At 44.5% G+C, this 13,138-nt stretch overlaps 1 protein-coding gene across 2 annotated transcripts in view; it reads right to left on the bottom strand.

Moving 5' to 3' along the window:
* The window catches only part of ATAD1 (ATPase family AAA domain containing 1), an 82,478-nt gene extending 75,408 nt beyond the window's left edge, over positions 1-7,070 (bottom strand). Inside the window, exon 1 of one of the 2 annotated variants that reach the window (XM_038744096.1) lies at positions 6,984-7,070. The gene's annotated coding sequence lies outside the window, so the exon portion shown is untranslated. The remainder of the gene's footprint in view (positions 1-6,983) is intronic. The other variant, XM_038744097.1, reaches the window with a different exon arrangement.
* Between the last annotated feature and the right edge of the window lie 6,068 nt (positions 7,071-13,138).

Genomic DNA, 13,138 nt, shown 5'->3' with positions numbered 1-13,138 from the left:
GTATCTGAGGCGTAGAGCAGTTAAGTGACCTGTCCAAGGTCACACAGCGGGCAAGTGGCGGGCCCAGGATTAGAACCCAGGTCTTCCTGACACCCAGGCTCGGGCTGTATTAACTGTTCCACGCTACTTCTCTGTTGAATGGTGGCCACAACTGTAATTCTGTTTAGTGTGTATATTGGTTTGAACTGTCTCTCATGGCAGGAGCCTTTTCTTTGGACAGTTACATCATCATCAATCGTATTTATTGAGCGCTTACTGTGTGCAGAGCACTGTACTAAGCGCTTGGGAAGTACAAGTTGGCAACATATAGAGACAGTAAGCATCCCATGCTTAGTACAGTGCCCGGCACATAGTAAGAGCTTAACAAATACCGTAATTATTATTATTATTATCTACTCAGTCACCTACAGTGCATCTTGCGGTGCTCAGTAAATATTGGCTGGTGATGCCATCTTGATGGTTATGATGGTTTGTTCAGGGCAGTGAGATGAAGACCTAATTGAGAAGCTGCAGTTAATTGAGAAGCACCAGAGAAGTTAAGTGACTTGCCCTAGGTCCCACAGCAGACAGGAGAGCAGACTGGACTAATGGATAGAGCACATTCATTCATTCATTTATTCAATCGTATTTATTGAGCGCTTACTGTGTGCAGAGCAATGTACTAAGCGCTTGGGAAGTACAAGTTGGCAACATATAGAGACGGTCCCTACCCAACAGCGGGCTCACAGTCTAGAAGCACATTCATTCACTCATTCATTCAATCGTATTTATTGAGCACTTACTGTGTGCAGAGCACTGTACTAAGCGCTTGGGAAGTACAAGTTGGCAACATATAGAGACGATCCCTACCCAACAATGGGCTCACAGTCTAGAAGACGGGCTCACAGTCTAGAAGCACATTCATTCACTCATTCATTCAATCATATTTATTGAGCGCTTACTGTGTGCAGAGCACTGTACTAAGCGCTTGGGAAGTACAAGTTGGCAACATATAGAGACGATCCCTACCCAACAATGGGCTCACAGTCTAGAAGATGGGCTCACAGTCTAGAAGCACATTCATTCACTCATTCATTCAATCGTATTTATTGAGCGCTTACTGTGTGCAGAGCACTGTACTAAGCGCTTGGGAAGTACACAAGTTGGCAACATACAGAGATGGTCCCTGACAGGCTAGAAGGGGGAGACAGACAACAAAACAAAACATATAGCCCACTGTTGGGTAGGCACTGTCTCTATATGTTGCCAACTTGTACTACCCAAGCGCTTAGTACAGTGCTCTGCACACAGTAAGTGCTTAATAAATAAGATTGATTGATATTAACAAAATAAAATAAATAGAATAGTAAATATGCCTGGGAGTCAGAAGGAATTAGGTTCTAATCCTGACTCTGCCACTTTTTAAAAAATATAGTACTTGCTAAGTGCTTACTATGTGCCAGGCACTGTACTAAGCGCCGGGGTAGACACAAGATCATCATTCATTCAGTCGTATTTATTGAGCGCTTACTGTGTGCAGAGCTTGGGAACTACGTAGTATTAAGTAGTACTAAGTACTAAGGAAGTACTAAGCGCTTAGGAAGTATGGACTCAATCCAATGTCCCATATGGGGCTCACATTCTTAATTCCCATTTTATGGATGAGATAACTGAGGCACAGAGAAGCGAAGTGGCTCAGTGGAAAGAGCCCGGGCTTGGGAGTCAGAGGTCATGGGTTCAAATCCCCGCTCCGCCACTTGTCAGCTGTGTGACTATGGGCAAGTCACTTCACTTCTCTGGGCCTCAGTTCCCTCATCTGTAAAATGGGGATTAAGACTGTGAGCCCCACGTGGGACAATCTGATCACCTTTTATCCCCCCCAGCGCTTAAAACAGTGCTTTGCACATAGTAAGCGCTTAAGAAATGCCATCATTATTAGTATTATTATTAAGTGACTTGCCCAAGGTCCCACAGCAGACAAGTGGCAGTGTCAGGATTTGAACCCAGGTCCTTCTGATTCCCAGGCCCATACTGTATCCACTCGGCCAGGCTTCTCTCCCATCTGCTGTAGGACCTTGGGCAAGTCACTTAACTTCTCTGGGCCTCAATTACTTCATCTGTCAAATGGGGATTTAGGCTATGAACCCCAATGTGGGACACAGACTGTGTCCCACCTGATTAGCTTGTATCTCCCCCAGCGCTTAGTACAGTGCCTGGCACCGAGTAAACACCTAACGCATATCATAAAAAAAGTGACTTGCCCAAGAAAACACAACAGGCAAGTGGCAGAGCCGGGATTAGAACCCGGGTATTTCAAGATATTTTATTTGAAATCACTCAACGCAATTTACGCCGGTCATTTTCCCAGCGGGGATTAAGTGATAAGGAAAAGGGTCTTGATTTCTTTAGGCTTGTGCCCAACCATTCTTTCCCATTTCCACCTCCAAAATGCAATCTAAGGGGAAATCCTTCAGGATCTAATACCCATTTTCCATTAAATCCTGTTCCCCCTCCCACCTCTCTGAATTCATTTTCCAACACTTTTGCGGGCGGTTCATTATTAAATTGAGATCACGCGGACTCCCGGGGAAAAACCAGAGACTGAGAGATCTGGAATCAGTGGAGATGTGGTGATTACCTACCTTTCTCACTCCTCTAGACTGCACGCTCATTACGGGCAGGGAAGTGTCTGCCAATCAATCAATTAATCAATCGTATTTATTGAGCGCTTACTGTGTGCAGAGCACTGTACTAAGCGCTTGGGAAGTACAAGTTGGCAACATATCTGCACATAGTAAGCGCTCAATAAATACCACCGATTGATTAATTGTTCTCCCTTCTTCTCAGACTGGGAGCCACATAGGGGATTTGGATTGGGTCCATCTTGTGTCCCCCCTACTTGACACATAAAATGTGCTTAACAAATACCATAATTACCATAATTATTTTTGATTTTAATAAATTTTGTGGTTCAGGAGAAGTGATGATTTTGGTGACTGCTTTAAAGTTTGGACCCTTCGTGTTTTGCCTAGATTTTTCATAACACTTCATTGTAGATTATGCTCAAAGGAAAATGGCTTACGGACGAGAAAGTAAATAAGGGTTTTCAATCAATCAATCAATCAATCAATCGTATTTATTGAGCGCTTACTATGTGCAGAGCACTGTACTAAGCGCTTGGGAAGTACAAATTGGCAACACATAGAGACAGTCCCTACCCAACAGTGGGCTCACAGTCTAAAAGGGGGAGACAGAGAACTAAACCAAACATACCAACAAAATAAAATAAATAGGATAGAAATGTACAAGTAAAATAAATAAATAAATAAATAGAGTAATAAATATGTACAACCATAAGTTTTCAGGAGAGTTCGTCACAAATAATTGTTTATAAAATGGAAGGAGAGGCTGCTGAAGATATTTGGATTTTACTGCTTTAAAGTTTGGATTCTTCGTGTTTTGCCTAGATTTTTCGTAACATTTCATTGTAAATTATGCTCAAAGGAAAATGGCTTATGGACAAGAAAGTAATTAAGGGTTTTCAGGATAGTTCGTCACAAATTGTTTATAAAATGGAAGGAGAGGCTGCTGAAGACATTTTGATTTTACTGCTTGAAAGTTTGGATTCTTCGTGTTTTGTTCGTAACACTTCACTGTAAATTATGCTCAAAGGAAAATGGCTTACGGACGAGAAAGTAAATAAGGGTTTTCAGGATAGTTCGTCGGAAATTGTTTATAAAATGGAGGGAGAGGCTGCTGAAGACATTTGGATTTTACCGCTTTAAAGTTTGGATTCTTCGTGTTTTGCCTAGATTTTTCGTAACACTTCATTGTAAATTATGCTCAAAGGAAAATGGCTTACGGACGAGAAAGTAATTAAGGGTTTTCAGGAGAGTTCGTCACAAATAATTGTTTATAAAATGGAAGGCGAGGCTGCTGAAGACATTTTCATTTTCCCTCAAGAGCTAATGTATTGAGAGTTCCTTCAGCCTGCATAACGTCTGCTGTGTGACCTCGGGCAAGTCACTTCACTTCTCTGTGCTTCAATTACCTCATCTGTAAAATGGGGAATAAGCCTGTGAGCCCCACGTGGGACAGGGACTGTATCCAACCCAATAAGCTTGTATATACCCCAGTGCCTGGCATATAATAAAGTACTTAATAAATATCATTAAAAAACAAATATCAACCAAAGCACACTACCCAGTAGATGCTGAGTAATGACAACGATATCGAGCTTTCTTGTAATAACAGTTCAAGCAATTACATGCGTGGAAATCTCTATTAGCACTTTTTAACTGTGAAAGGAATATCTCTAACAGACTTTCAAGGTAGTCTTTATCTGAGGTGACACAAGGAATCCAGAATAATAATTGAAGAAAATGTAGTATCACCCAATTCAGATAGTAGCGATTTAGAAAATAGCTTCCAGATTATAATGTGGCCACAGCCCGAAGAAGTGTGGCCTAGTGGAAAGAGCATGGGCCCAAGTTTCAATAGTGGTTCCAGCCCTTGCTTGCTGTGTGACCTTGGGCAAGTCACCAGACTTCATTTATTCATTCAATCATATTTATTCATTCATTCAATCGTATGCTTACTGTGTGCAGAGCACTGGACTAAGCGCTTGGGAAGTACAAGTTGGCAACATATAGAGACGGTCCCTACCCAACTGTGGGCTCACGGTCTAGAAGGGGGAGACAGAGAACAAAACCAAACATATTAACAAAATAAAATAAATAGAATAAATATGTACAAGTAAAATAAATAGAGTAATAAATCTGTACAAACATATATACATATATATAGGTGCTGTGGGGAAGGGAAGGAGGTAAGGTGGGGGGGTGGAGAGGGGGAGGAGGGGGAGAGGAAGGAGGGGGGCTTCATTATGCCTCAGTTTTCCCATCTGCAGAGTGGGAATTAAATACCTGTTCTCTCCCCTCCTTAGACTGGGAGTCCTGTGAGGGGCAGAGACTATCTGCCTCCGGTGTGCAGGGAACATATTGACCAACTCAGCTGTATTGTAAGTGCTTAGTATAGTGCTCTGCACACAGTAAGCGCTCAATTCATTCATTCAATCATTTTTTGAGCGTTTACTGTGTGCAGAGCACTGTACTAAGCGCTTGGGAAGTACAAGTTGGCAACATATAGAGACGGTCCCTACCCAATCAATAAATACCACTGATGGATTTGGATAAGTGTTTATCAATTATTATTACTTTTAAAATTTTCAAGAGAAAAACTGCCGAAAAAGAGCATCCCCTTTTTAATCTAGTTGGATCTCCTTTGAGAGAATCAAAGCTTCCTGGGTTCCTTTTGGGCTTTTTAGCTCTCTAATATCCTACAGATTTTGCAGCTAAGAAACGTAACTGAAAGGTTTTCCTTTCAAACTTCCCCATCGATTCAATCGATGCAGCGTGGCTCAGTGGAAAGAGCGCGGGCTTTGGAGTCAGAGGTCATGGGTTCCAATCCCGGCTCTGCCAATTGTCAGCTGTGTGACTTTGGGCAAGTCACTTAACTTCTCCGTGCCTCAGTTTCCTCATCTGTAAAAGGGGGATTAAGACCGTGAGCCCCTCCGTGGGACAACCTGATCACCTTGTAACCTCCCCAGCGCTTAGAACAGTGCACATAGTAAGCGCTTAATAAATGCCATCATCATCATCATCAATCCAAGAATCAAGTCACATGCTGTAGAAGGAAATTTGGAAAGAGTTAATAAGGCTGATACCAATTTGTTGTCCTGCGCCAAGGTTTACAAATCTTAAACTAGATGTTTCAACCAGAAGCGGCTGTCAGAATTCGAATGAGACTCCACCCCGCCAGCGTGGCTCAGTATATATGTATATATGTTTGTACATATTTTTTACTCTATTTATTTATTTATTTATTTATTTATTTTATTTGTACATATCTATTCTATTTATGTTATTTTGTTAGTATGTTTGGTTTTGTTCTCTGTCTCCCCCTTTTAGACTGTGAGCCCACTGTTGGGTAGGGACTGTCTCTATATGTTGCCAATTTGTACTTCCCAAGCGCTTAGTCCAGTGCTCTGCACATAGTAAGTGCTCAATAAATACGATTGATGATGATGATGATGGAAAGAGCCCGGGCTTGGGAGTCAGAGGTCGTGCGTTCTAATCACTTATCAGCTGTGTGACTTTGCGCAAGTCGCTTCACCTCTCTGTGCCTCAGTGACGTCATCTGTAAAATGGGGATCAAGATTGTGAGCCTCAAGTGGGACAACTTACTAACCTTGTGTCTATCCCAGTGTTTAGAACGGTGCTTGGCATAGAGTAAGCGCTTAACAAATAACCAACGTTATTATTATTATTATTATTATTAAAGAGGTTATTTTTCCTTTCTTTACGCAAAAGCGTGTGCTGGGTGGAAACCGTGGGTTGTTCGTGAGTCAGAGCTGAAATCCCCATCACGTGTCGATCTCCTTTAGACCGCCAGCTCGTTACGGACAGAGAACGTATCGGAAGGAATGAATGTATCTGCTAATTCTGTTAATAGTGTACTCTCCCAAGTGCTTAGTACAGTGTTCTGCGCACCGTAAGCGCTCAATCATCCTCATCAATCGCATTTATTGAGCGCTTACTGCATGCAGAGCACTGTACTAAGCGCTTGGGAAGTACAAGTTGGCAACATATAGAGACAGTCCCTACCCAGCAGTGGGTTCACAGTCTAAAAGCGCTCAATCATCATCATCAATCGTATTTATTGAGCGCTTACTATGTGCAGAGCACTGTACTAAGCGCTTGGGAAGTACAAATTGGCAACATATAGAGACAGTCCCTACCCGACAGTGGGCTCAATACCGTCGATTGACCGACGGACTGGTTGGTTGGTCACGTGGGCTGCGGGGGCTGAGCTCATCATCATCATCAATCATATTTATTGAGCGCTTACTATGTGCAGAGCACTGTACTAAGCGCTTGGGAAGTACAAATTGGCAACATAGAGAGACAGTCCCAAGTTCTGGACTGATTCTCGAAATTCCCTACCTTTTTGCCGGCTCTTCATGGGGCTAGTTGTTGGAGAGCCCCTCCTGGTGTGCCCTTTTTTTCCGGTTCAGCTGGGAGCATCATCCCTCTGGCCCAGGCCCAGAGGAGGCGTATTCCAAGAGGCTAACTAGTCTCCACCGCAGTAGCATCACCTGTGGCCCTGCAGACACCCGCCCGTGTCACAATACCACTCATGTGACTCAAGAGAAGCAGCGTGGCTCAGTGGGAAGGGCCCGGGCTTTGGAGTCAGAGGTCGCGGGTCCGCCACTGTCAGCTGTGTGACTTTGGGAAAGTCACTTGACTCCTCTGGGCCTCAGATACCTCATCTGGAAAATGGGGATTAAGACTATGAGCCCCCCCACCCCCCGTGGGACAACGTGATCACCTTGTAACCTCCCCAGCGCTTAGAACAGTGCTTTGCACATAGTAAGCGCTTAATAAATGCCATTATTATTATTATTATTAAGAGGCTGGCAGATGTGATTGGGTAGTCCCTGCTCTTAATCAATAATAATAATAATAATAATCAATCAATCAATCGTATTTATTAAGCACTTACTGTGTGCAGAGCACTGTACTAAGCGCTTGGGAAGTACAAGTTGGCAACATATAGAGACAGTCCCTACCCAACAGTGGGCCCAGAGTGTTGGCGAGAGCTGAAGAAAGCTATCTTGCCACTGCCCCTCCCTTACCATACTTCTGGATTCTCCATGAGTAAACAGAACGCTTAACCAAGCATCCTTGTGAAGTCAAAGGCCGCACCTGGGAGAGCAGAGGGCTGGGGGGTTTAGACCTTTGCTAATAATGATGATGCGCCTATAGCTATAATTCTATTTTCTGACGGTTTTGATCTCCCATCCTCGTGTCTCTCCCCACTTCAATCCATACTTCATGCCGCTGCCCGGATTGTCTTTGTCCAGAAACGCTCTGGGCATGTTACTCCCCTCCTCAGAAACCTCCAGTGGCTACCGATCAATCTGCGCATCAGGCAGAAACTCCTCACCCTGGGCTTCAAGGCTGTCCATCCCCTCGCCCCCTCCTACCTCACCTCCCTTCTCTCCTTCTCCAGCCCAGCCCGCACCCTCCGCTCCTCCGCCGCTAATCTCCTCAGCGTACCTCGTTCTCGCCTGTCCCGCCATCGACTCCCGGGCCTGGAATGCCCTCCCTCTGCCCATCCGCCAAGCTAGCTCTCTTCCTCCCTTCAAGGCCCTACTGAGAGCTCACCTCCTCCAGGAGGCCTTCCCAGACTGAGCCCCTTCCTTCCTCTCCCCCCTCGTCCCCCTCTCCATCCCCCCATCTTACCACCTTCCCTTCCCCACAGCACCTGTATATATGTATATATGTTTGTACATATTTATCACTCTATTTATTTATTTTACTTGTACCTATCTATTCTATTTATTTTCTTTTGTTAGTATGTTTGGTTTTGTTCTCTGTCTCCCCCTTTTAGACTGCGAGCCCACTGTTGGGTAGGGACCGTCTCTATATGTTGCCAACTTGTACTTCCCAAGCGCTTAGTACAGTGCTCTGCACACAGTAAGCGCTCAATAAATACGATTGACTGATTGATTGCTTTGCACATAGTAAGCGCTTAATAAATGCCATTATTATTATTATTATGGGGCTCACAATCTCAATCCCCATTTTACAGATGAGGTACCTGAGGGACAGAGAACAGAAGTGACTTGCCCAAGGTCACACAGCAGACAAGTGGTGGAGTCAGGATTAGAACCCATGACCCTCTGACACCCAGGCCCACAATCTATCTTGGTGCTGTATTTATTTGGCAATATTTGGTGCTCTCTTTGGTAAAAATGGCCTTTGGAGAGCCCCATCTTCAGAGTCTCCTAAAATCATATCTGCTCCAGGCAGCCTCCCACTGTTGGTTAGGGACTGTCTCTATATGTTGCCAATTTGTACTTCCCAAGCGCTTAGTACAGTGCTCTGCACATAGTAAGCGCTCAATAAATACGATTGATGATCTCCCCACTCTATTCTCCCTCCTCTCAGCATTTTTCCGCCCAAACCCCCATCCCCACAACACTTATATACCTTGTACGCGGTTGCTTCTTCCACCTAAAATTTATTTTAAGGTCTGCCTTCGCCCCATTAGAGACAGCGAGGCTTAGCGGACAGAACACGGGCCTGAAAGTCAGAAGGACGTGGGTTCTAATCCCGGCCCTGCCACGTGTCTGCTGTGTGAACTCAGGTAAGTTACGTCTCTGTGCCTCGGTTACCTCACCTGTAAAATGGGGGTAAGAGTATGGGCCCCATGTGGGACAGGGACTGTGTCCAACCTGATGAATCTGTTTCTATCCCAGTGCTCAGAACAGTGCTTGGCACATAGTAATAATAATAAATAATAATAGTGATGGCATTTATTAAGCACTTACTGTGTGCAAAGCACTGTTCTAAGCGCTGGGGAGGTTACAAGGTGATCAAGTTGTCCCACGGGGGGGCTCGCAGTCTTAATCCCCATTTTACAGATGAGGGAACTGAGGCACAGAGAAATCAAGTGACTTGCCCAAAGTCACACAGCTGACAATTGGCGGAGCTGGGATTTGAACCCATGACCTCCGACTTCAAAGCCCGTGCTCTCTCCACTGAGCCACGCTGCTTCTCTGTAAGCGCTTAACAAGTGCCATAATTATTATTATTATTCGATAGCGAGCCCACTGTTGGGTAGGGACTGTCTCTATATGTTGCCAACTTGTCCTTCCCAAGCGCTTCGTACAGTGCTCTGCACACAGTAAGCGCTCAATAAATACGATTGATTGATTTTAAGGTTCCTTGGGGCAGGGATCCTGTTTACAAATTCTATTATACTCCCAAGTTCTTAGTACAGTGCTCATCACCCATTGTTGGGTAGGGACCGTCTCTTTACGTTGCCGATTTGTACTTCCCGAGCACTTAGTACAGTGCTCTGCACACAGTAAGCGCTCAATAAATACGACTGAAGAATGAATGAATGAATCACACAATAGGGACCCATTAAATACCACTGTTTGATTGACAGTTCGGAGTCTGTTTGAGTACGGAGGGGGTCCGCGTCAAACTGGATTAGGAAAATATGGGACGGAGCAGATTTGGGTTCGGCCCGCAGAGGCAGGATTGGTTTTCCTTTAGTCTCGCGGAATGGGAGCCCAGTTTAGGAGACTGGCCGTAGGCACGATAATAATAATAATAATAATAATAGCATTTATTAAGCGCTTACTATGTGCAAAGCACTGTTCTAAGCGCTGGGGAGATTACAAGGTGATCAGGTTGTCCCACATGGGGCTCACAGTCTCAATCCCCATTTTACAGATGAGGGAACTGAGGCCCAGAGAAGTCAAGTGACTTGCCCAGAGTCACACAGCGGACAATTGGCGGAGCTGGGATGTCTCAGCATGCTAGAATACAACAGCAAGGTAGAGTAGCGGCCTATAAAGAGAAGACCCATAGGCTCCGTCTGGTAGTTACAGGCTCCAATCAATCAATCAATCAATCAATCGTATTTATTGAGCGCTTACTATGTGCAGAGCACTGTACTAAGCGCTTGGGAAGTACAAATTGGCATCACATAGAGACAGTCCCTACCCAACAGTGGGCTCACAGTCTAAAAGGGGGAGACAGAGAACAGAACCAAACATACCAACAAAATAAAATAAGTAGGATAGAAATGGACAAGTAAAATAAATAAATAAATTGAATTTTCTGTAAAAGAGGCTCTTTATCACCAATCTTCTCTTAAAATCACCGGGGGCCAGTCTTGGAGAAAATAAATGCTTGCCTCGCCATTCTCGCTATTTAATTGGTGCCTGCTCGTACCTTTCCACACACCACCATATAGAATGGAATGACTATCTTACCAGAAAAGGGTATCTGGTGGGTGATTTAATAATAATATATATAATACACACTTATATATAATATATACAATATAATAATAACATCGAAGCTCGTGTGGGCAGGGAATGTGTCTGTTTATTGTTCTACTGTACTTTCCCAAGATCTCAGTACGGTGCCCTGCCCATGGTAAGCGCTCAATTAATACGATTGAATGAATGAATGGGAGTGCTGCAGTAGATCATCATCATCACATAGTAAGCGCTCAATAAATATGATTGATGATGATCATCAATCGTATTTATTGAGCGCTTACCATGGGCAGGGCACTGTACTAAGCACTTGGGAAGTACAAGTTGGCAACACATAGAGACAGTCCCTACCCAACAGTGGGCTCACAGTCTGAAAGGGGGAGACAGAGAACAAAACCAAACATACTAACAGAATAAAATAAATAGAATAGATATGTACAAGTAAAATAAATAAATAAATAAATAGAGTAATAAATATGTACAAACATATACACATATATACAGGTGCTGTGGGGAAGGGAAGGAGGTAAGATGGGGGGATGGAGAGGGGGACGAGGGGGAGAGGAAGGAAGGGGCTCAGTCTGGGAAGGCCTCCTGGAGGAGGTGAGCTCTCAGTAGGGCCTTGAAGGGAGGAAGAGAGCTAGCTTGGCGGATGGACAGAGGGAGGGCATTCCAGGCCCGGGGGATGACAGAAAAGGGTATCTGGTGGGTGTTTTAATAATAATATATATAATACACACTTATATATAATATATACAATATAATAATAACATTGAAGCTCGTGTGGGCAGGGAATGTGTCTGTTTATTGTTCTACTGTACTCTCCCAAGAGCTTAGTACAGTGCCCTGCCCACGGTAAGCGCTCAATTAATACGATTGAATGAACGAATGGGAGTGCTGCAGTAGATGCACTATAAACATCTTAGACACGATCCCTGTCCGGCTTCGGAGGGAGGGAGAGCAAGAGCCTCATTTTTCAGATGGGGAAACCGAGGCCCCGAGAAATGAAGCGACTGTCCGAGGGTCACGCTGCCGGTGGGCGGCGAGGCGGGGATCAGAACCCAGTCTCCCGACTCCCAGTCCCGTGCTCTTTCCACTGGGCCAAGTTGCCGCCTTCCAACGGCCAACACTTTGGAGGAAAACGGATTGAAATTGAAATTGTTGAAGTGCCGGCGATTGGCTTACGGGGATTGGGAATAGAGAGAGGAGCTCCAAGTTGTTGGGGACATACTGAACTATTTAGAAGAGGGACAAGTATTGGAGAGAGATGGCTCAGCTCTGGCTCACTCTCCGTCTCCCTTAATAATAATTAATAATTTTGGTATTTGTTAAGCGCTTACTATGCGCCAAGCACTGCTCTCCTTCCTCTCCCTCCTTCCTCTCCCCCTCTCCATCCCCCCCGCCTTACCTCATTCATTCAATTCATTCAATCGTACTTATTGAGCGCTTACTGTGTGCAGAGCACTGTACTGAGCGCTTGGGAAGTACAAGTCCGCAGAAAGCTTAGAGTATAGAGGGAGCTTCTGTCTATCTTAATAATAATAGCAGTGGTATTTATTACGTCCTTACTAAGCGCTGGGGAAGACACAAGGTCATCAGGTCCCACATAGGGCTTACATTCTTCATAGGAGGGACATCAGGCAAGTCACACTTCTCTGACCCTCAGGTCCCTCAGCTGTAAAATGGGGACTCAATGCTTGATTTCCCTCCTACTTAGGATGTGATGAAGATCTTGTACGGACCCCATCACTCAGTACAGTGCCTGGCACGTAGTAAGCACTTAAGCACCTCCTTCCCTTCCCCATTCATTCATTCATTCAATCGTATTGATTGAGCGCTTACTGTGTGCAGAGCGCACAGCACCTGTATATATGTATATATATTTTAGACTGTGAGCCCACTGTTGGGTAGGGACTGTCTCTATATGTTGCCAATTTGTACTTCCCAGGCGCTTAGTACAGTGCTCTGCACATAGTAAGTGCTCAATAAATACGATTGATGATGGTATGTATATATGTTTGTATGGATTTATTACTCTATTTATTTATTTATTTTACTTGTACATACCTATTCATTTTATTTTGTTAATATGTTTTGTTTTGTTCTCTGTCTCCCCCTTCTAGACCGTGAGCCCGCTGTTGGGTAGGGACCGTCGACTTGGACTCCCCAAGCGCTTAGCACAGTGCTCTGCACACAGTAAGCGCTCAATAAATACGATTGATTGGCTGATTGATTGTTCTAAGCGCTGGGGGGAGACGGAAGGTAATCAGATTGTCCCACACGGGGCTCACAGCC

The sequence above is a fragment of the Tachyglossus aculeatus genome, chromosome 3 (genome assembly GCF_015852505.1).
Source record: "Tachyglossus aculeatus isolate mTacAcu1 chromosome 3, mTacAcu1.pri, whole genome shotgun sequence".
Classification (NCBI taxonomy): domain Eukaryota; kingdom Metazoa; phylum Chordata; class Mammalia; order Monotremata; family Tachyglossidae; genus Tachyglossus; species Tachyglossus aculeatus.
The sequence above is the reverse complement of the archived record's forward strand: the minus strand, read 5'-3'. Positions and strand labels throughout refer to the sequence as shown.